At 42.9% G+C, this 21,977-nt stretch overlaps 1 long non-coding RNA gene across 1 annotated transcript in view; it reads right to left on the minus strand.

The window, feature by feature from the left end:
* Positions 1–18,482, minus strand: part of LOC115458899 — a 41,191-nt gene extending 22,709 nt beyond the window's left edge. The window contains exons 1-2 of the long non-coding RNA XR_003940164.1: positions 18,432–18,482; positions 18,113–18,299 (exon numbers count right to left, since the gene is read on the minus strand). This is a non-coding gene — a long non-coding RNA (uncharacterized LOC115458899). The remainder of the gene's footprint in view (positions 1–18,112; positions 18,300–18,431) is intronic.
* Between the last annotated feature and the right edge of the window lie 3,495 nt (positions 18,483–21,977).

A 21,977-nucleotide genomic window follows, 5' to 3' on the forward strand; every position in this document is an offset into this window, starting at 1 on the left:
CAACAGGGTGCTGGAATTGTTAGGAAAAGAAAATCTGTCCCTATGTCATTCTCTAGTATGAACTCTTGTTTGCAATTTATGGGCCAAAATTGTCAAATTCCTTGCCCTCTGAGCTACGATTTCAGCAATAATATCTATTGTTTAGAAAGAAGTGGAAAACTTTTACAGGGTTTTAGTTGATTGGAATTTTAGGATAGAAGTGCTCTGATAAATAGGTGTTGATGGGAATGGTTTGTAGTAGGTTTGAGGGGGAGGTGAATATTTGTGATGTATTATTTTAAAATTGAGTTTTAATATGCTTCAGACTTTTTGGTGAAGTTTTCTGGGGAAAAAATATCTTTACATTCCTTCAACTATGGAAGTCCAGAAAAAGACACAAGGCACTTGCGCGGTGGGAAAGAAGAACACTACTTTAAAACACTATTTTCCATATTTTTGCAAATATAATCTGTGAGTTATACAATTTTTTTTACTTACCATGACTACCCACTGCAGGTTAAACAAGTCATTACCTTTAAAGCTTGCTGTGGAGGAGGCATTCTTATATATATATATATATATATATATATATATATATATATATATATATATATATATATATACATACACACCACAACTCCCACAATGACTACGAAAAAAAAAAAACTTTTATTACAAGAAGCATTTAGTAAAATCCTCATAACTACTTTTGGTAATATACCTTATAAGGAGACAGTGAACATCAAAAAAAAAAATTCCAAATGGTCAGCATAAAACAGTTCTTACTAAAAGATAGAAGTTTATGGCATTAATACTTTATATTCTCAAACATTATCTTGTCTGTTGCTAGAAGGAAAACCTTCAAAGTCTGTATTCATCATCATCAGTGTATTTGAAATGTTCTGCAGCGAATGCCTCTGCTTCGTTGACATTGAATTCGCATTCCTCCGCATCAGTAGAATCATACAAAAGTCTGTTCTCCAAGTAAACCTGCTTTTTGAAATCCATTGATAATTGAATGTGTCAATCAAGCAGCAGACTTCTGCATAAGTAACATGATTCTGTTTCCCTGGAGTAAATGAGCGTGTGCCCTCATACATCCATTTATCCCATACCTTCCTTATGAGACATTTAAATGAATGGTTAACAGCTATGTCAAGAGGCTGTAACTTGCACGTTAGTCCACCATGGATTACTGCTTTATATGCCCTATGACCATTGAAGGTTCAGATTTTTTCTGCAATGGCAAAACATATACATTGAAGCACAGAACCACATGTCGTTCTGTGGGCATTATTTATTACATCAAATGCCCTTGTGAGAAATATTACATTGGAAAATCGATCAGGTCCTTACATGAGAGACTTATTGAACATCGTTCACGGATTTTGGCTCAAAATCTTGGAGCACCCATGGTCCAACATTGGATGTCTGAAAAACACACTATTGAAGACCTGAGATGCATGGTAATTGAACAAGTAATCCTTTCTACGAGAGGTGGTGACTTAAACAGAAAGATCTTACAACGTGAAACATTTTGGATTTTCACATTGGACACGATAGAGCCGAAGGGTCTGAACACATACATTCAGTGGAGCTGTTTTTTCTAACAAAATAACTTTTTTCCAATTCTTTCCAATCAATTCTTTTACAATTAAACCTTCATAACATAGTTCTATTCAATACATTTAATAACACTTTTCCACCAAATCATGGTTATATAGGCTTAATATGCTTACAATATTCATGGATTCGTCATTGGCAACTGTTGGAGGTAAAAGTCCTTGCTGATGACTTTGATTTTGAAGTTTTGTCTCATGACGTCTTTCAATCAGCTGGCGCGGCTTCTCATTAATAAAAAGACGCCGATGCCATCTTGAGTCAGACAAAGCAATGCTATACATGCACTTGAGGCAGCTACCGGGTAAGCCACTAGCGATTTTAATTAAATGAATGCAAGTAATAATACAACCAATATGTTTTTTAGAGATTCTCTGGAAGTAATCACTAGTTTCATCTCTTTCTTGTATAACAGAATTGGTGACTCCCCCTTGAAAAAGTTAGTACGAAACGGGGACCTGTCGGGGTTTTGAGCGCACCAACCTGCTTAAGTTAAGTGCTGCATAAACTTTGTTGATTACGATTGGATAAAGAGAGATGTACTAATATAAGTCATAAGCAAGTTAACAGTAAAGGCTGGTGGAGGTCAAGTCAATGATTAGATCATATACACGCATGATACACTCAGTTATTGAGTGAGAAAATCACTACTTTCGTGTTATATATATGAGACTACTCCACTTTATATATAGAAAAAACAAAAAAACAAAAAAAAGAAAAAAACATACTTGTATTCATGTTTGTTTGAATATTTTGCTATATTTTACGCTCGACAGAGTGTTGGCACAGTTCTTGTTTTGACAGTTATATGGACTCCAGCAGCATTCAACATTTTCTTAACCGAGTCCAACTTGTGGGTTGTCATGGAGTCGAATATTAACAATTTCTTGTTGAAAAACCCATCCGAGCGAGTACGAAGACATGCATTTACCCAGTCCTTTATAATATCCTCATTTATCCATCCCTTTTTGTTGCACTTAACAGACTTTCGGAACTGTTTATGTGGCATAGTTATGAGTTTGAAGTTAACAAGTGGTTTCAACTTTTTTCCATCTGCAGTACATGATATAACAGTGAAACTTGTCCTTTCATGACCAGTAGATGTTACAGCCATTGACTTTGTGCCACGCTCAGCAACTGCTCTTGTACTCAGACTATCAAAACTCATCAATACCTCGTCCATCAAAATTAATTAATTTACCCATTTTTTCTTCACAGTCATCTGGTAGCTTTTGAACCACTGTTGTTCTAGCTCAAATACATACGTCATTCTGATGCATAAACTTATACACCTAGTTCAATCCTCCACAAAAATCAGGGATCTTCATGCAAATGACTAATGCTTTAGACTTCTGAAAACAACCCTGCAGCAATCTTGTTGCATAAGTACCCAATGTTTCAGATTTTCCTTCAAATCAGCAGATTTTCCACACCATGCAAGCTTTCTACGGTGGATTTCATTCAGTTTTTCCTCAGCTTTGCGCCACTCACAGACAGGCTTCTCATCAAGAGAAAACATACGCCCAGGTTCACGATTTCCTTTCACATATTCGACTGCCAATAAACTGAAGTCAGTTGTATACGACTTTCTTTTTGGCATTTTAAATGGACAACCGGTAAATTTATGGCAAACCTTTCCTTCATGTCAGCTGGCCTTGCTTTTCCTTCAGCCCAGCATTGTTGGCGTGCCTCAGCCACCCATGCCCACACCCCCGTGGATGTTCATCTCAGCTCAAAGAACTGAGCGTGCACAGGGAATACAGGGGTGTAGGCTATACAAAACCTTTTTCATTTTGTTCCTTCTTTCCCCGTGGGATATACATGGGTAAGGGTTATATATGTGAAAATTTGGTAGAGCCACAGGAGTTAAAGTCTTAACACAGAAAAAGAAGAGGCCACTGCAATATAAGAACAGCTACAAAAACTAAGAGGTCCATTTACTAAACTGCATTAGGCATCAACGCGGTGAAAAAATTGAGTACTGCAGGTCACACTCAGGCATCCAGCAGTGACTTTGAAATCTAAGCGCACTACCTGTGCACTAAAAAAGTTTTAATAATTATTTTGAGGGGGCATGTTGTTGCAGGAATGCCCCCCTCTCCACCCCAAATGCTTAGCACACGGATAATACATTAGTCCTTACTACCTACAAAATAAGAGGCAGTAAGAGCACCAGCGGTAATTTTTTTAAATGGCCACACACCAATGTCATAGAGAGTGGATTCATAAACAGTACAAAAATAAATAAATAAAAATTTTAAAAATGCTGTAACCATCTTAACTGGGTTGAAAGACGCTGCTCCAGATAGCTGGCGGTTAAATTAATGGTATGTTTTAGGTCTTGAAGAGGGAGAAGTAAGATTTTTAGTTTATGGGGTTATACTTGCTCACCTATTTTTTCCTTGTTTGTAGGGGACGTTTCCTTGAAACAGCTTTAAAGCGAAACATGAGTCATGTCAGATAAGGTCCCCGAACCGGCGCTGAATCTGACACTCAATTAAGATGAGTATTACTATTAAGCCAAAAGAACTGAGGATTTGAAAGATGAATTTATATATGAAACTATATTAAAATGGTAATTAGTGTATTTAATGAAATAATATTTTATCCACTTACCAATGAGTAGTGGGTGTTGTAAATCTTATAGTGTAAAAACTTTTCACACCAGCAAGTGACACCGCTGAGATCAGTAGATTTATTACTATTGGTACTATGGAAACAATGTACATATCTATTTTATAATGTTCCATAGTAGAGTCTGCCAATTTTGTATGGTTTATATTTAAATCTGTTTATTGATGTAGTATATAAAACATGTATACATAATATCCAACAAATAACCTTCAACTACAACAGTCAACTTGCAATCCGTCCACATACATCAAATCATTTTCTTCTTTTATCCCCTCCCCCCCCTCCCCCCGCCCTCCCTTCCTTTTGGTTTATATATCAACATTTTATTGATCGTAATTATGTGCTTATTGCAGACAACAAACAAATCTATAATACAAGGTGTATATGTATAATTCCTTATACAGTGTAACTTATCTACCATCAAACTTTCTAGTTTCTCCCCCCACCCTCCCATCCTCCCTCTTACAACACATAACTTCTTGTGTATATCCGTTACCGTTACATATCACAGAAACCAGAACTACACCCTCAGCTTACAACAGAAATATATCATCTATAACTTCTCCCGTTATTGTAGTCACTAACCGTTGTATACCTTCCTCCTCAACTTGCTCCCCCCCCCCCACCCCCCACCCCATCTGAGAGCCCAAAATTGCTGTTTTACTTATTTTGGCTTGCATCCCTCCTCATGTGACCCCTTGTGCCTCCTCTCTCCCATATGTGCCTTTTGAGTTCCCCTCAGAGCTTGTTGAATATTAAGCTGCGAGCTTTTGGTGCCAGTGATTGTATATAAGGCTCCCAAACAGCTAGAAATGCCTTTCGCCTCTTGGGGGAAGACCCTACTCCCCTACGTTCCATCAGGAGGAGATCGTGGAGCTTGTTCCTCCAATGCCAAAAGTCTGGTGGAGACTCATTCGTCCAGACGCCCATTATGATCTTTTTCCCCACCAGGCTTGCCTTGCGAACGAGCTGCCGGGTCCCCTTACCATGAAGCCTGAATACCTCATATTTGTCCAGTAATATTCCCTGGGGCGAGAATGGGATCCGCATGCGCACCAGAGATTCAAGATATTGGAATATCTGCTTCCAGAAAGCTTGAGTCTTGTGGCACGTCCAGAGAGCGTGCCCCAACGTGCCTTCCCCCTGCCCGCATTTCTGACATAACGGGTCTGGGACCCCCCCAAACCTAAATAATTGGTTTTTGGTCATATATGCCCTGTACATGATTCTGTATTGGCATTCCCGTAAGCCCGCATTTACTGAGATCTGAGGGACACGAGCTATCAGTTTGCGAAAATCTAGTTTTAAATGCGGTTGCCCCAGATCTCCTGCCCATCTTTGACAGACAGCAGACGTGTCTCTCTCTCCTTCCAGCTCCCCGAAAGCTCTTTGCAAACTTGAAACTGTCAGCCTGTCTCCTGTAATCTTTCCAAAGAAGGCCCTAAGCTTCCTGCCGTGACCACTCCCTAATTTACTGTGGTCCAAGGACCAAACATAGTGCGCTAGCTGATTGTATGCAAATATGTGGTTCATACTTATACCTACTCCCAAAGCACCCAAGGACAGGATCTTCCCTCCTGCGTCTAGCACATGCTCCAGTCTCGTGATCCCCAGTATCGCCCATCTATGAAATATTTTGTTCTCTGTACCGGGGCCGAATTGTGGGTTATCCTGCAACGGCAATAAATCCGAAATATCTGCCTCCAAGCCCCATTTCTTATTCAAATCTCTCCACACCTCCCTCAAAGGGCCCAGAAGTACACTGTGACGAATATGGGCCGGTACCATTTTCCCATCCCCATGCAATAGGTAGTGCGGGTGGAATGGTTTAAAGAAATCATACTCCATACTACGTGGTGTATAGTCTTGCCTACCTAGCAACCAGTCCCCCAAATGTCTCAACAGGCAGGCCTGATTGTATCTACGAATATTTGGAAGGCCCAAACCTCCCTCTTTCCAGGAACCCATGAGTAAATTCAGTGGCATTTTTGGTTTCGCATTCTTCCACACAAATCTCCTCAGGTGTCCGTGTATCTGTTTTAGATCTCTGCATCTAAGTCGCAAGGGGAGTACCTGGAGCGTGTATAGCCACCTCGGAAATTCCACCATGCGAAATAAATGTATCCGCCCGTGCAATGTTAGTGGTAGCGCCCCCCACCTAATTAGTCTACTTTTCATTTTATCTAGCAAGTTAGTGAAGTTTAGGTGGTAAAACAGGGAGGTTTTCATAGCAATCTTAACTCCCAAGTATGGAATAAATTCCGAAGCCCACTTGAGTGGGAATCCGGCTCCCCATTCTGTCTTTACACTTTCATGAGCTGTGAGTGCCACCGATTTAGAGTAATTTATTTTAAACCCTGCAAAGTCACCGTACTCCTGAAACAGTTCCAATAGGGCACGTAGCGATCGACCGGGATGAGTAATATGTACCAATATGTCGTCCGCAAATGCAGACACTTTAAACATGGAAGATCCCCATCTTACCCCCTCCACCTCCGGGTGAGACACGATTTCCCTAATCAATGGGTCCAGGGCGAGCACAAACAGCAACGGGGACAGGGGGCACCCTTGTCGGGTGCCTCTTCTAATCTTAAACTGCGCCGACTGTTCCCCGTTAATCCACATGAATGCCTGTGGGTTTGAATAGAGTGCCCCCACTGCCATTCGAAAGTGACCTTCCACCCCTACTTTTTCCATTAGTGTAAACACAAAATTCCATACGACACGATCAAAGGCCTTCTCTGCATCAAAGCTGACCAGCATAGAAGGCCTTTTTTGCCTTTCCATAATCTCTAGGGATGCCAAGAGTGCCCGGACATTGCTCCCAACCGATCTTCCTTTTACAAATCCCACCTGCGGGGCTGCGATCAAGTCTGGCAGAACCCTTGCCAGACGATTAGCCAGGATTTTTGCGTAAATTTTTACATCACAGTTTAATAGGGAGATGGGCCTGTATGACCCTACCTCTGTGCTGTCCTTCCCTGGCTTTGGTAGCACTATCACTTTTGCTACATTCAATGCTTCAGACATTACCCCAGTGGTTGCCATCTCATTATAGAGTTTTAACAATGGTGGTGTCACCTGTTCCTGGACTAACTTGTAGTAGGCTATAGTGTACCCATCTGGCCCTGGTGCTTTTTGAATTTTGCTCTGCTGGAGTGCCAGCATCAGTTCGCCTTCCATTATGGGGCCGTTTAGGTACTCTTTCTGAGACTCTGATATCTGTGGCAGGGCTTGATTGCTTAAATAAAGCGTACTATCTTGCATAATCTCTGTGGGCTCCCTATATAATTTTTCATAATACCTCTTGAAACAATTTGCAATGTCTTTTGATTCCCTGAGAGGTCGGCCATCCTCGTCCTTGACTTCCAAGATACCCTGACACCCCCGTTTTCCCCGTATCAGTCTCCCTAATAATGCCCCAGCTTTATTGCCATGAATGAAATATTGGTATTGGTAATATTTGTGTGACTTTACCGCCCTCTGGTGCAGTAATTCATTCAGCGCTTTTTGGGATGCTAGTAGTGCTCCCTTCTCCTCCGATGACATGCGTGCCCCACACCTAACCCTCTGGTAACGAACTTCTTTCTCCAGTCTGATGATCTCCTTATCTCTCATTTTCTTAGCTCTGGCCCTATATGCAATGATTTCCCCCCGTATCACCGCCTTAGATGTTTCCCAATACAAACTGGGCTGGCACTGATGTTGTTTATTGTATTCCGCATATTCCATCCATTTTTCATGTAGATATGCCTTAAAGTGTGGGTCCCAAAATAACTCAAAAGGGAATCTCCAACTGCCCCCTCCCTCCCTCTTCCCTGGTCTCTCCAGCAGTATCCAAATGATAGAGTGGTCTGATACTTCACTCGGCCCTATTTCTGCTGTTGTTACCTTTGGGAATAGGTTCCTAGAGATAAAGAAATAATCTATCCGTGACTGTGTGAGGTGCGCCCTGGACAGATGTGTGTAGTCCCTCATACTTGGGTGTAACACTCTCCACACGTCTATCAAGTCCAATGTGGAGCAGAGGAAGGGCAGACCCCCCACCCCCTGTACCCTACTATTTGCTGTGGGACCCGTCTTATCCATCTGAGCGTCATATACTAAATTGAAGTCCCCTCCCAAAATCACATTGCTCCCCTGATAAGGACCCAGCAGCTCTATAAGGGTTTGATGGAACTTACGGTCATACACATTCGGTGCATACACATTGCATAAAATATACCTGAAGCTCCCTAATTCCACTTCTACCAGGACATATCTCCCCTCTGAACCTTGTTTAACCCGCTTAATCTGAGTTTGCAAGCCTTTACGTATCAAGATCACTACTCCCCCTTTCTTGCCTGCCGCCGGGGAACCCACCACATGTTCTACCCATCCCTTCTGAAATTTATTATGTTCCTGCGAGGTCAGGTGCGTCTCCTGCAAAAACGCAAGGTCTGCTTTATGTCGCTTAAGTGCTTGTAAGACCTTCGTGCGTTTAATGGGAGAGGATATCCCCCCCACATTCCAAGACACTAATTTAAGTGGTCTCATTTTCCTGCAGGAATGACTTAAATTTTGTTCTTTTAACTTTCATTCTGGGGACACCCCCCCCAGCCCCTGGGAGTGGCCCTCTCTCGCCCCCATGTTTCAGGCACCTTGCTCTATATCTCGTGTTCCACTTTGCTCTGAGGAGGAACGCATTGCAATAAAGTGTGAATACCATCCAGTATATAAGATATATAGGCTCACTCTCAGATTTCCCATCCCTCGTCCCCTCCCCCTTCCCATCCCACCCAGTCCCTCCCCCCCCCCATCTCCCCCCCTTCCCAAAAACTGAAATTGAGTCCTCACTCGAGAACTGGTCACGTCTAAGCCCCTCCCCTCACCCTGCGACATCATAGAACATTATAACATTTAATACCCCACTTTCTCTCTTCATGGGTAAATAGTCTATGTTTCTTCGTCCTGCTCACCTCCCGGCTGCAGCAGTCAGCCTCTTCAATTTTACTGTCCAGTGCTGCATTGTACAATACCTCTCAGCAATTTTCCCCTTGAGTTGCATGCTCTTCTCTCCCGGTGCCTTCCATTCTCTTCACAAATTGTTTCGCTTCCGCCGGGGATGTAAAGAAGTGGGGTTTGCCTTCAAACTGTATGCGCAATTTTGCTGGAAAAAGCAATGCAAAACTTTCTTTCTTCTCATAAAGTTGCTTGCAGACTTCTGTGAATTGTCTGCGCTGTGCCGCCACCGCAGCTGAAAAGTCCTGAAAGCACAGCACTGTTGATTCTTCATATTGAATTTTACCTCTCTGTCGCCATGTATGTAGTATTTCCTGCTTGTGGGTATAATTTAGGACCCTACAGATCACTACTCTCGGTCTGTCCTTCCCTTGTCTGGGCGGCCCGATTCGATGTGCTCGTTCTCTCTTCAAACCGCTCTCCGTCTGTTTCATGCCCAACACCTGGGGCAGCCACTTCTCCAAGAACTGCCGAAGGTCCACCTCCCTGATGGACTCCGGCAGCCCCACTAGTCTTAGATTGTTACGACGGGAGCGGTTTTCCAAGTCCTCAATTTTAGCCTCTAGGTTCTCCATTTTCTTTAACATTTCCTTCTGCTGATTTTCCCGCTGTATACCTTGGTCTTCCACGTCAGATAAGCGTTGCTGGAAGCTGGATAACTCCGTTTTCAGTCCTTCCAATTTACCATCTAGTTTTTCAATTTGGTCTGAAATCCGCTGCAGCTTTTTTTCTACTGAGATTTCTAGTAGGCTGGAAACTTCTCCCGCGATCTCAGCTGCCCAAAGCGAACTCGGCGTTTCACCCGAGGAGCCTGCGTCGGCCATCTTGCCTTCCCCCACGCGGCTCCTCGTGCCTTCTTTGCGGCTCGTTTTTGTGGTCATTCCGACCCGGTTTTCGCGGCGCTTTTTACTGGGTTTTGCTCTTGCGAGTTTACCGCTTCTTTCCTGCCGTTTCTCAGGGTTTCCCCCGATTTGGATGCCGCTATGGGTAGATGTTGTTCGAGGGGCCGCGGAGCTGTTACGTGCGGCGTCCTCCCCCTAGCCTAGCATCACGTGACCTCCATTTTGTATGGTTTAATATGGCCATTAATGCAAAAATTAGAAAATAGCGACAGTGTACGGCTGCAATAAAAATGGCCTAAGCACACGGGAAAGACCCATGTAAGGGCACACTAAGACTGCTTTTTATCTCAGCTTTGTAAAAGGACCCCTAAAAAGAAAAATAAACATAAAATAATTCCAATTACAGGTGTAAAAAAAGATAGGCATCACCATCCAATAAAAAGAATAGGTTGGACGAATGTGTTAGATTTATTGATTGTTGGATCACCAATAATCGTTTGAAACTAAACCAGGAAAAAACTAAAGTTTTATGGTTGGGAACTGGGTGTCAAGTTTTCCTTCAAATTTTCAGATAGGAGTAACATAGTAACATATAGTAGTAGATTCTTGTTTTTGAGAAATCTTCTCATATCTTAGGAGTTGATAGTTTATTGACTATCTCTGATCATGCCAAATAGTTCAAAAATCTTTCTATACTATGTGAATGCTAAGAACAAATAGGCAAATTTTCTGGTTTTGCAGAATTTAGGTTGCGAGTTCAGGCATTAGTTCTGAGTAGACTGGATTATTGCAACACTGTATGTGTGGGTTGTTTAAGAATGTTAGTAAACAGGTTACAATTGCAGAATACTGCAGTAAGCCTGATATTTTCAGTCTGTAGATTTGATTCGGCTATTCCACTCTTGGAGAAGCTATATTGGCTTCCAGTTGAGGCAAGGGCTCAGTTTAAGCTCCATTCTTTTGTCTACAAGACACTTATGCCCAAATGATTGAAGCCCCATGCTGTCCCAAACAAAGCTCTATAAATAGTGCTGGAAAAGCACGGGGCTTTACCGCCCCCATGATCAGGGATAATAGTATGCAAATTTATACGCGCTATTATCTCTGATCATAGGGTAAAGTGCGGGAGGATTGTGCCTGAGCCTCCTGCACTTGTTTGACAGGTCCAGGCTGTCAAAAGCCCAGATCTGTCAAACACAGGGGCTGGCGCTCCATGGGACCACCAGACCCCAAACAGCAAGACCCTGATGACCTAGTGCCCTCACTGAACCCAAACCCAGCAACACGGGGCTGGAGGTCTGGTGAACCTCAAGTTCCCCGACACAAGTCCCCCCTTTCATCCCCCTCCAAAAAGCTCTGGTGGCCCAGTGGGCCGCAAATCAAGCCCACAAATTGGTGGTCCAGCTTTCTCCTTTACATGGTGTGAAGCCTCGTGCCCAGCGCAACTCAGGATGAGTTGGGCAGGGCTGAGTATGGCCATTTTGAAGGTGACACTGCTGGAAGAAGAGGGAGTGTACTACCTCCCTACTCCAACAAAGGTACGGGGGGCAGGGAAGAGGGCCACTAGACCACCAGGTTGGGGGGGGGGGGTTGATTCACGGCCCACCTGGTCTTGTCAGGGGGTGATCGGAGGGACTGGAGGTCCACTGGACCTCCAGCCCCCATGTCACTGGTTTGGGGTGGGGTCAGGGTTCCTGCTCCTGCAGGGGGGTGGCTGCTAGCATGCAACTGTATGCTGGACAGGACTCACCATTCCTCCTCAATGGTCTGCAAATTCTAATACCTGCTCTGAGCCGGTGTAGGGTTTGCCGCGGACAGCGCGCTGCTCGCTGATCATTGAGGAATATGTTTAGCATGCATTTGCATGCTACTTGCACTGTTGAGCATGCATTTGCATGCTCATTGCTGTCAGAGCCCGCGAGCACGTGGTTTCACGTGCTTGGGGGCTCTGATCATAGGGCTATAGCAAACACAGGAACTAATATGGTGCTAATAGCCTCTAGCGCCTGCGTTTCCTTCTGATCATCGGCCAATTAATGGGTTGGCGCTTTCTTATGTTCTTAATTAGGTTAATTTACTCTAGATTCGAACTCTTCTTATAAATTACTCAATTTAATGTTGTTGAAATGTCCTTCTATAAGTCAGCATAGATATAAATCTATATTTAACTCCTCATTATATTATCAGGCTGCATCAATATGGAACATGCTAGCTTTGGAAATTATAATTATTTTGAATTATTTGATTTTTCGTAAAGCTCTAAAAATCTGACTATTTGAGAAATTTTATGGAGTTTAACCAGACCTTTTTAGTTTGAAGTGTAAATGTAATCCACTGCAAACTGTTTGGATGTTTGCGGACTAGAAGCACTGTATAGTATATTATCTTACTCTTATATTATTCAACTCTTATATTTCCAAGTTACTCGCTTTAACATCCTCCTTTAATCTCCAACTATGCTCCACCTCCCCCACTCATCAAAATGGTCACTGTCTTGATCTCATCTTCTCCTCCAACTGTTCACCCTCTAGTTTCCTTGCCTCTGATCACCATCTTATAACTTTCACACTTAAATCTCCTCCCTCCCAGTCCCGTCCTATTATATCTAATTTATCTAGGAATCTTCACGATATTGACCCTTCATCTCTATTCTCCCATGTTTCAAACCTCCTCTCTACTGTGGCACCATCCACGTCTGTCAAACGAGGCTGTTTCTTCTTACAACAATACTCTATCCTCTGCCTTAGACACTCTTGCACCTTTGATGACCCGCCCTATAAGGCGCACAAAACCCCAACCCTGGCTGACTTCTAATATCCGCTACCTACGTTCCTGTACCCGCTCCGCTGAACGCCTCTGGCGGAAATCTCGGGCCCTTGCTGATTTCCTACACTTTAAGTTCATGCTGACCTCCTTCCAATCTGCTCTTTTACACGCCAAACAGGATTATTATATCCAACTGACCAACTCTCTTGGCTCTAATCCTCGACTTCTCTTCACCACATTGAACTCTCTCCTCAAGGTGCCCCCTCCCCCAACTCCCCCTTCATTATCTCCTCAGACCCTTGCTGAATTCTTTCACAACAAGGTTCAAAAGATAAACCTTGAATTCTCTACCTCGCCACCTCTCCCTCCACTAGTCCGTTCCCCTCTCTCTCCTTCCCCTCATTCCCTTTCCTCCTTTCCTGAAGTTACTATTGAGGAAACTACACTTCTCCTTTCTTCCTCAAAATGTACCACCTGTTCCTCTGATCCCATTCCCACCCACCTTCTTAATGTCATCTCACTTGCTCTTATTCCTTTTATCTGTCACATTCTCAACCTCTCACTTTCCACTGCAACTGTCCCTACTGCCTTTAAACATGCTGTGGTCACACCTCTCCTTAAGAAGCCTTCACTCAACCCTACTTGTCCCTCTAATTACCGACCCATCTCCCTCCTCCCTTTTCTCTCCAAATTACTTGAGCGTGCTGTTCACCGCCGCTGCCTTGATTTTCTCTCCTCACATGCTATTCTTGACCCACTACAATCTGGTTTTCGCCCTCTCCACTCAACCGAAACTGCTCTTACTAAAGTCTCCAATGACCTATTACTGGCTAAATCCAGAGGTCTCTATTCCATCCTCATTCTTCTTGATCTTTCCGCTGCTTTTGACACTGTCGATCACAGCATACTCCTTGATATCCTGTCCTCACTTGGATTCCAGGGCTCTGTCCTTTCCTGGTTCTCTTCCTACCTCTCCCTCCGCACCTTTAGTGTTCACTCTGGTGGATCCTCTTCTACTTCTATCCCTCTGCCTGTCGGCGTACCTCAGGGTTCTGTTCTTGGTCCCCTTCTCTTTTCTATCTACACTTCTTCCCTTCGTTCATTAATCTCATCCCATGGCTTTTCCTACCATCTCTATGCTGATGACTCCCAAATCTACCTTTCTACCCCTGATATCTCACCTTGCATCCAAACCAAAGTTTCAGCGTGCTTGTCTGACATTGCTATCTGGATGTCTCAACACCACCTGAAATTAAACATGACCAAAACCGAACTTCTCATTTTTCCCCCCAAACCCACCTCCCCACTCCCCCCGTTTTCTATTTCTGTTGATGGCTCTCTCATTCTCCCTGTCTCCTCGGCTCAAAACCTTGGGGTCATCTTTGACTCTTCTCTCTCCTTCTCTGCTCACATCCAGCAGACCGCCAAGACCTGTCGTTTCTTTCTTTACAACATCCGTAAAATCCGCCCCTTTCTTTCCGAGCACTCTACCAAAACCCTCATCCACACCCTTGTCACCTCTCGTTTAGACTACTGCAATCTGCTTCTTGCTGGCCTCCCACTTAGTCACCTCTCCCCTCTCCAATCGGTTCAAAACTCTGCTGCCCGTCTCGTCTTCTGCCAGGGTCGCTTAACTCATACTGCCCCTCTCCTCAAGTCGCTTCACTGGCTCCCTATCCGTTTTCGCATTCTGTTCAAACTTCTTCTACTAACCTATAAATGTACTCACTCTGCTGCTCCCCAGTATCTCTCCACACTCGTCCTTCCCTACACCCCTTCCCGTGCACTCCGCTCCATGGATAAATCCTTCTTATCTGTTCCCTTCTCCACTACTGCCAACTCCAGACTTCGCGCCTTCTGTCTCGCTGCACCCTACGCCTGGAATAAACTTCCTGAGCCCCTACGTCTTGCCTCTTCCTTGGCCACCTTTAAATCTAGACTGAAAGCCCACCTCTTTAACATTGCTTTTGACTCGTAACCACCTGCCTCCACCTACCCTCCTCCTTCCTGTACACAATAATTGATTTGATTACTTTATTTTTTGTCTATTAGATTGTAAGCTCTTTGAGCAGGGACTGTCTTTCTTCTATGTTTGTGCAGTGCTGCGTATGCCTTGTAGCGCTATAGAAATGCTAAATAGTAGTAGTAGTATCTTAAGTCATTACTGACAACACATTAAAATGTTCAGCTCAGTGTGCTATGGCTGCCAAAAAAACACAAATAGAATATTAGGAATTACCCAAAAAAAGATAAGAGAAAAAACCAAGAATATCATTATGCCTCCGCACAGTTACTTGTTGTGTCCACACCTCCTAAACTGTAGGTCATGGTGTCATGTTTTGAGTCATGACCCAGGCAGGCACTACACAGACACTTCGTTACGATATGCCATGCGGGTGTTGCTGCAGCCTAAAACATGAGACGCAAGAAGCTTGAGCAGCATTGGTTTAGCGGAACTACAAAAGGTTCAGCAAGGGCATCAAAAATAAAGGAGATAAGCTAGACAGGTTAGGTTTCTTCAGCTTGGGGAAAGTTGACTGAGGGCCAGATGCACAAAGCTTACCGTGTTTGGAATGTCTGCTTTAGAAGGGTTGTAGCCTGTCTAAAGCAAGCGTTATTTACAGTCTAATGCACAAAGGGGTTCTGCATTCCATTAACCATTCCCCATAACAACTACTGAGAACCCTATGCAAATACACTGCAAGGAGCTCATTAGTATTAAAATGAGCATGTCAAGCACTGCACAGACCTGAACACCTACCTTCAACGTACAAAATCATATGGCAGGTCTGTAGAGTGCAAACACACAGCTCCCCATGTTAATCACTCACAGACTCCTCCCACCCACCAACCTGACCCCGTCTCTCCAAGACCTTAACTTCCCTGGTGGTTCAGTGGGTCCTGATTCCCCCTCAGCAAAGAATCCCTGGTGGTCCGGATCCCCCCCTGCACCCTTTCCCACCACCCAAGCAAAACTCTCCCTGGTGATCTAGTGACCCTCTCCCCTCCTGCTGGAAGCAGGAGCAATAACTCCTCCCTCTGGGCCAGCTCTTCGCAAAATGGCAGTGCCCAGCCCCTGCCCAGTGGATCCCAGAATGCAGCAGACAGGGGTTGGACACCAGCATTTTGAGGTGGGCCCAGAGGCAAGAGGTGCTGCTCCTGCCTCCGTTTTAAGGTATTGGGGGGGGGGGGGGGTCACTAGACCACCAGGGAGATTCTTGCTTGGTAAGAGAGGGTGCTTCGGACCACCAGGGATTTTTCGCTTGAGGTTGTGGAGGTCCAGGGTCCACTGCAGCAACAGGGATTTACTGAAAGAGGCGGGGGTCAGTGGACCACCACAAAGCTTTTTTTTGAGTTGCATGGGGGGCTCAAGAGGGAGTTCACTGGACCCTCTCTTGACTCCACCCCCCCCCCCCCCTCTGGTGCAACTAAAAAAAAATTCCCTGGTGGTCCACTGCCAAAAGTATTTGACAGCTTCAAGTCAAAAACAGCAAGCAATGAACAAAGGGGGATCCATGCATCACATTTGAATGCAATCCCCTTTGTGCATCAGTTGCTGAGAGGAGATATATTAATATAAAATCATGAGTTAAGTGAAACATTTAAATAGAACCTTCAGCCTGTTTTAACCTTTCAAAGCTTAAACAAGAGATCACATCATGAAATTAACAAACAGCATTTTTTTCAGGCAACACATAATTATTGCTGTGGAACATATTGCTAGAAAACATGGTTAAAGCCACTAACATGGCAGGATTTAAGAGAGGTTTGGGTAAGTTCCTGAAGGAAAGTCCAGCTAGGCTTGGGAGCTATCAGAAACAGCTTACTTTTTTGGATTTGTCCAGTACTTTGGTGGGGTTCAGCAGTAACCTTTCCTCCTGACTTAATAAAATGGTGTCATATTAAGAGATGAGATAAAAGCATTTGCATTAATGAGTGTGGTCTTTGGCTGCATACATCCCCGGGGCCGAGACCCAAGAAATTAAGGGGGTTTCCTAAGAAGCAGGGGCTGCAGAAAAAGATGGATTGTCTCTGCTCAGCAGCAGAGGTACATTGAGGCAAAGTCAGAGGGCTCTGGGGCAAAGGGTTTGGAGACCCCGAGAGCAAAGCAAGTAGACAACCTGGTGGAGATAGAGATGGGTGGGGAGTACTACACCTCGAGAAGACAGACGGATGAGAGACTGGGCCGTGATCCCTTATCAATTTGGATGCGTTTGTTAGACTAACAATTACAAGAACTGTTCGTATCATAGGAGCCAACTTTTCAAAATTATTGGGGGTGCTAAGGCCAGTGGAAATAATCCTTCCTTGGATACATACAAGGAATATTCTGAATATTGGGGGTGCTCAAGCACCCACAGCACCGGCTCCTATGGTTCGTATTGGTTTTTTTCTGTTAATAGAAGTTGAACTGTTTTTATAAAACCCAGTGTGGAAGTGAAATTTGTGGAACAGAACCGACAGCCAGAGAGGGGTGATGGAGGAAACTGCCAGCCTACCGGATTTAGCATGGCCCTGGCCTACGCCTAGCTCAGACACCATGCTTTTTGTAAATCGTGGTCTGGGTTCCCACCCCAAAGAGCTTAGCAGGACCAGATTTACAATTTTTCTTTTAATGTTGTGTTTTATCTGTATACTAGTAAAAAAACCCCGTTTCTGATGCAAATGAAACGGGGGCTAGCAAGGTTTTCTTCTGTGTGCATGTGGGAGTGTGTGTGTACCTGCCCTCTCTCCCTTCCCCTATGCTGTCTGTCCCCTCTGCTCTCGGTCCCCTCCCCCCTCGGAGTCGAGTCCTTCAGTGTTAAGTTTCCTGCTGTGCTGTGTTTGTGTTACAGAGATAGTGAGGGCTTCTGCCCTTTCTCCCCTCCCCCCTCTGAGTCCTTCACTGTTACAGAGAGAGCGATTTGATTTCGTGCTTTGCTGCGTTTTCCTTCACTGTGTGTGTTACAGAGAGCGAGGGCGGGGCAGACACTCATGGGGAAACCGGATATCTCTCCCACTTCACACTTCCGGCTGGAGGCTTCATTTAGAACGTTGGTGGTGCCTTTTATATATAGAGAGAAGATATTATCTCCTAACTTATGGCACTCTAATACCCTTGTCTTACTAGCAAATGAACCTCTCGAATATTCGTTTCTGAAGAGATTTAGGGTGTTCCCACCTGCACACTAGCCGAAAATGGCAGAGAATATAATTTATACAGTTCAGCTTCACGGTGGAGGAATCCATAGTACCGATAAAAGTAAGCTTTGGTTTCCACACTCCCTCACCTCATCATGATTTTCCACTACGTAAACAGGCAGCCGCAGGTAACACCGCCGCGGTGCTTCCGTCTCACTCCTTCCCCCAGTCAACTCAGAAGAGAGAGGTTCTTTCGCACTCTCAACCTCCTTTTCCCTTCCCCGCCACATGAGTCGTAAAGTAAGGACTCCGCGCCGGCCTAAGGACTATCGCGTACTGCAAAATAAAAGAAGAAATTAGTACTCCTGCTCCTCCCTATTAACCCCCCCGGGGTTCGTTTTTCTTTCGTTGTCGTTAATAAAAGCTTTCACCGTGTCCTCCAAGAGGGATTTATAAAGAAGTACTAACATCAGAAGTTCCTTGACAGACACTGACTGACGCCGGACAGTAAAGACAGACACACCATGTAAAGAGGAAGAGGGGCTCCGGCGCCCAAGGAGATTTAATAGACGTCAAACGTTGAAACCAATTAGGTTGATCTACGTTTCCCCTTCCCCGCGCGACCGTCATCCCCGTACACTCAAAACAAAGCAAGTAAACATATGAGCTGCTGCATCCAAGTTGTCGTTCTTTATTGCTGGAAGCATTTTTATTCATCTCGCTGTATTTTCAAACATGCCGGCTTGTGCAGTATACGGATCTGTACATCTGCTGATTGACATTTTGGAAGATAGAACTAAGTAAATAAAAATTAAATTTTGGATGCATGCTGTAGAAGTTGTTGTTTACTTCTGCAATGAGATGGATGCCTTTTCTGGTGTGTGCACGTGATAATAATCTTTGAATAACTGCCTATACTAATGGCTATGGATTTCTGAACGTATGGTATCGTTAAAGGACAAACTTTTAAATGCCCAGTTGGGTATATATGCCATAACGGAATATTGTAAGCCACATTGAGCCTGCAAATAGGTGGGAAAATGTGGGATACAAATACAACAAAATAAATAAATACATCTCAACTTTGTTGAATGTTTCAGACATATCCATCTATTTGTTCCCATGATATAACTGAATTCTATTATTCTGTCTCACTGTATTTTCAAATGTAAGCCACATTGAACCCGACTTTGCTTGGGATAATATCTGATATAAATGTAAAAAAAAAAATCCTTTATCCTCCACCTTTTAACACACTGCCTACCTGCTGGATACTGATGGCACAAGGAAAGCAAGTTTGGTCCAGTGAAGACTAACTCAAAATAACCTGTTCCTTAGCTGGGCCCTAGTATTACCATATTGAAAATGCGACCATACCATGCCTTTGTGGTTATGCTCCACTAATAAGTTAAAAGATTAAACGTATATCTTGAAAGAATTATATAAATTTAGGATGCATGACTAGGGACACAAACATACACTTGTTTATTCAATTTCCAATTCTTCATGTACAGCCACAAAACAACCTTTTAGGGTGGATAGTGTTCACAATGAGCTCCTTTTATTATCGACCAGATAGAGATAAGAGTTTTCAGTTTTGGCACAGTATAAGTCATCACAAGAACAAAATATAAGAAAACCAATGGGCTGCATTGAGGGCTTATAGCCCATTTATGTTTAAACAAAAGAGATTTGCATGAAACAAAATATTTATTTTTATTTTGACTTATAAAACCACTTGCCCCTGAAACATGTTCAAAACAGAATAATCCATTTGTGTAACTAAAAGGTAAACTTCTACAAAACAGATGAAGATGTGATTCCATGTGCCCCGATGAAAGGAGAGTAATTCTTCTTCCATTAATCTCAATATATTCCATCATCTTTATAACACCATGCTTCCCAAGGTAGATTACAACAGCTAAGATTAACCCATCAGGAAACAGGATATCCTCACTGAAATTTGGCAATCTGTATTGTATACAGTGTATTTATTTATTTAGTTAGTTATTAGTGTAGAAAAATTAGTACAAAATACAGAGTTTACAATTGCTGTTTTTACCAGCTATAATAATTTTAAAGCTCTTTTAATGATAGTCTATTGTTATTTCATGACATTTATATCTACATATGGGAAGCTTTAAAATAAATTAAAAAGCTGTCCAGTAAGTAAAAAAAAAATCTTTTGTCCTCCACCTTTTAAGGCACTGCCTATTCAATTGAAACAGCTTTAGACTTGTTACAGATGGGCCAGCAATAAAGAACGACAACGTGGATGCAGCATCTCATAGGTTTGCTTGCTTTGTTTTGAATGTACTAGAGATGAAGGCTGAGCAGAGAAGTGGAAACAGATATTAACCAAACTGGCTTCCTTGCTTACAGTGGACTAGATAGGCTCATTTCCACTCCTGTCTATTAAAGCTCCTTGCTGGTGGCCATGAAGACATTAAACCTCCTTGATGCTATTTGGCTCTGGGATTTGACCGAGGTGAACAGGAGATTAAGTGTACCAATTTAGTCATTAGATGAGCTGAAGCCAGCAGGTGGAGCTTGACACCATTTTACTTCACCAAAAACAATAGCAAATGATAATTAGAAATAAGGGACTGCCTTTATGTGGTCCATCTGTAAAAATGTCTAAACCTGTTCCGGTTGAATAGCCAGTGTCTTCAAAGGTGGAGGACAATTTATTTTTACTTATTTGACAGCTTTTTACTTTATTTGAAAGCTTCCCATATCTAGATATAAATATCATGAAATAAAATTTGAATATCACTAAAACAGCTTAAAATTATTATATCTGGTAGCAAAAGCAGTTATAAACTCTGTATTTTGTGCTCATTTTTCTACACTGTTCTATACAATACAGATGACCAAATTTCAGTGAGGATATACTGTTTCCTGATGGGTTCATCTTAATTGTTATTGTAATCTGCCTTGGGAAAAGCTTGGTGTTGTAAAGTTAATGGAATATATTTTAATTAAATGGACATGAGGAATTGTGATATTGAATAAATAAGTGTACGTTTGTGTACCTAGTCATGCATCCAAAGGTTATATAATGCTTTCAAGATAGCCAGTTAATGGTTTAACTTATTAGTGGAACATAAGCACAGAGGCATGGTATGGTTGCATTTCAATATGGTAATACTAGGGCCCAGCTAAGAAATCTATTTTGAGTTAGTCTTCACTGGACCAAACTTGCTTTCTTAGTGCCATCACCATCCAGCTGGATAGGCAGTGTCTTAAAAGGTGGAGGATAAATAATTTTTTTTTTACATTTATATCCCACATTATGCCAAGCAAACTTGGTTTCAATGTGGCTTACATTTGAAAATACAATGAGACAGAATAATAGAATTCAGTTACATAATGGGAGCAAGTACATTGATATTTATTTATTAGGAGGATTCATTTACCACCTTTTTGAAGGAATTCACTCAAGGCAGTGTACAGTATGAATAAATCAAACATGAGCAATAGGCAATTACAGCAATAAAAATATTCACATAACAATACAAAGTATGGCACAGTATACTACTTACAATGTCAACACAATACATAGTAGAACATTTTAACTGACAGTGAAGGATATAAACAAAGATGAACATATAGATTGGTAAGAGAGTAAGAAGAGTTAGAAAGTAAGGTGACGAAAGAAAGTTACACATGAGGTCAGAGAGATGCTTAGCATATCGATAGGAAAGAGTGTAAGAGAAGTTAGAAAATAAGGTGACTAATTTAACATGAGGTAGGAGAGATGGTTAAAAATTATCACAGCTAGGGTAGCCCATTATGTCATTCCTTGTGTGTGTGAGTGAGATTAACAAGTTCCATTAAAGGCCTGGTTGAAGAGTCAAGCTTTCACCTGCTTCCTGAAGTAGAGGTAGTCTTTTATTAAGTGGAGCCTTTCAGGGAGCGCATTCCAGAGTGTGGGGTCTACTCCAGAGAAGTCTTGCTTGCGGGTATCATATCGTGTAATGGGTCATTCCATGCCAAGTGTTTGGATTTTAT

Source organism: Microcaecilia unicolor, unplaced genomic scaffold (genome assembly GCF_901765095.1).
Source record: "Microcaecilia unicolor unplaced genomic scaffold, aMicUni1.1, whole genome shotgun sequence".
In the NCBI taxonomy this organism is placed as follows: Eukaryota; Metazoa; Chordata; class Amphibia; order Gymnophiona; family Siphonopidae; genus Microcaecilia; species Microcaecilia unicolor.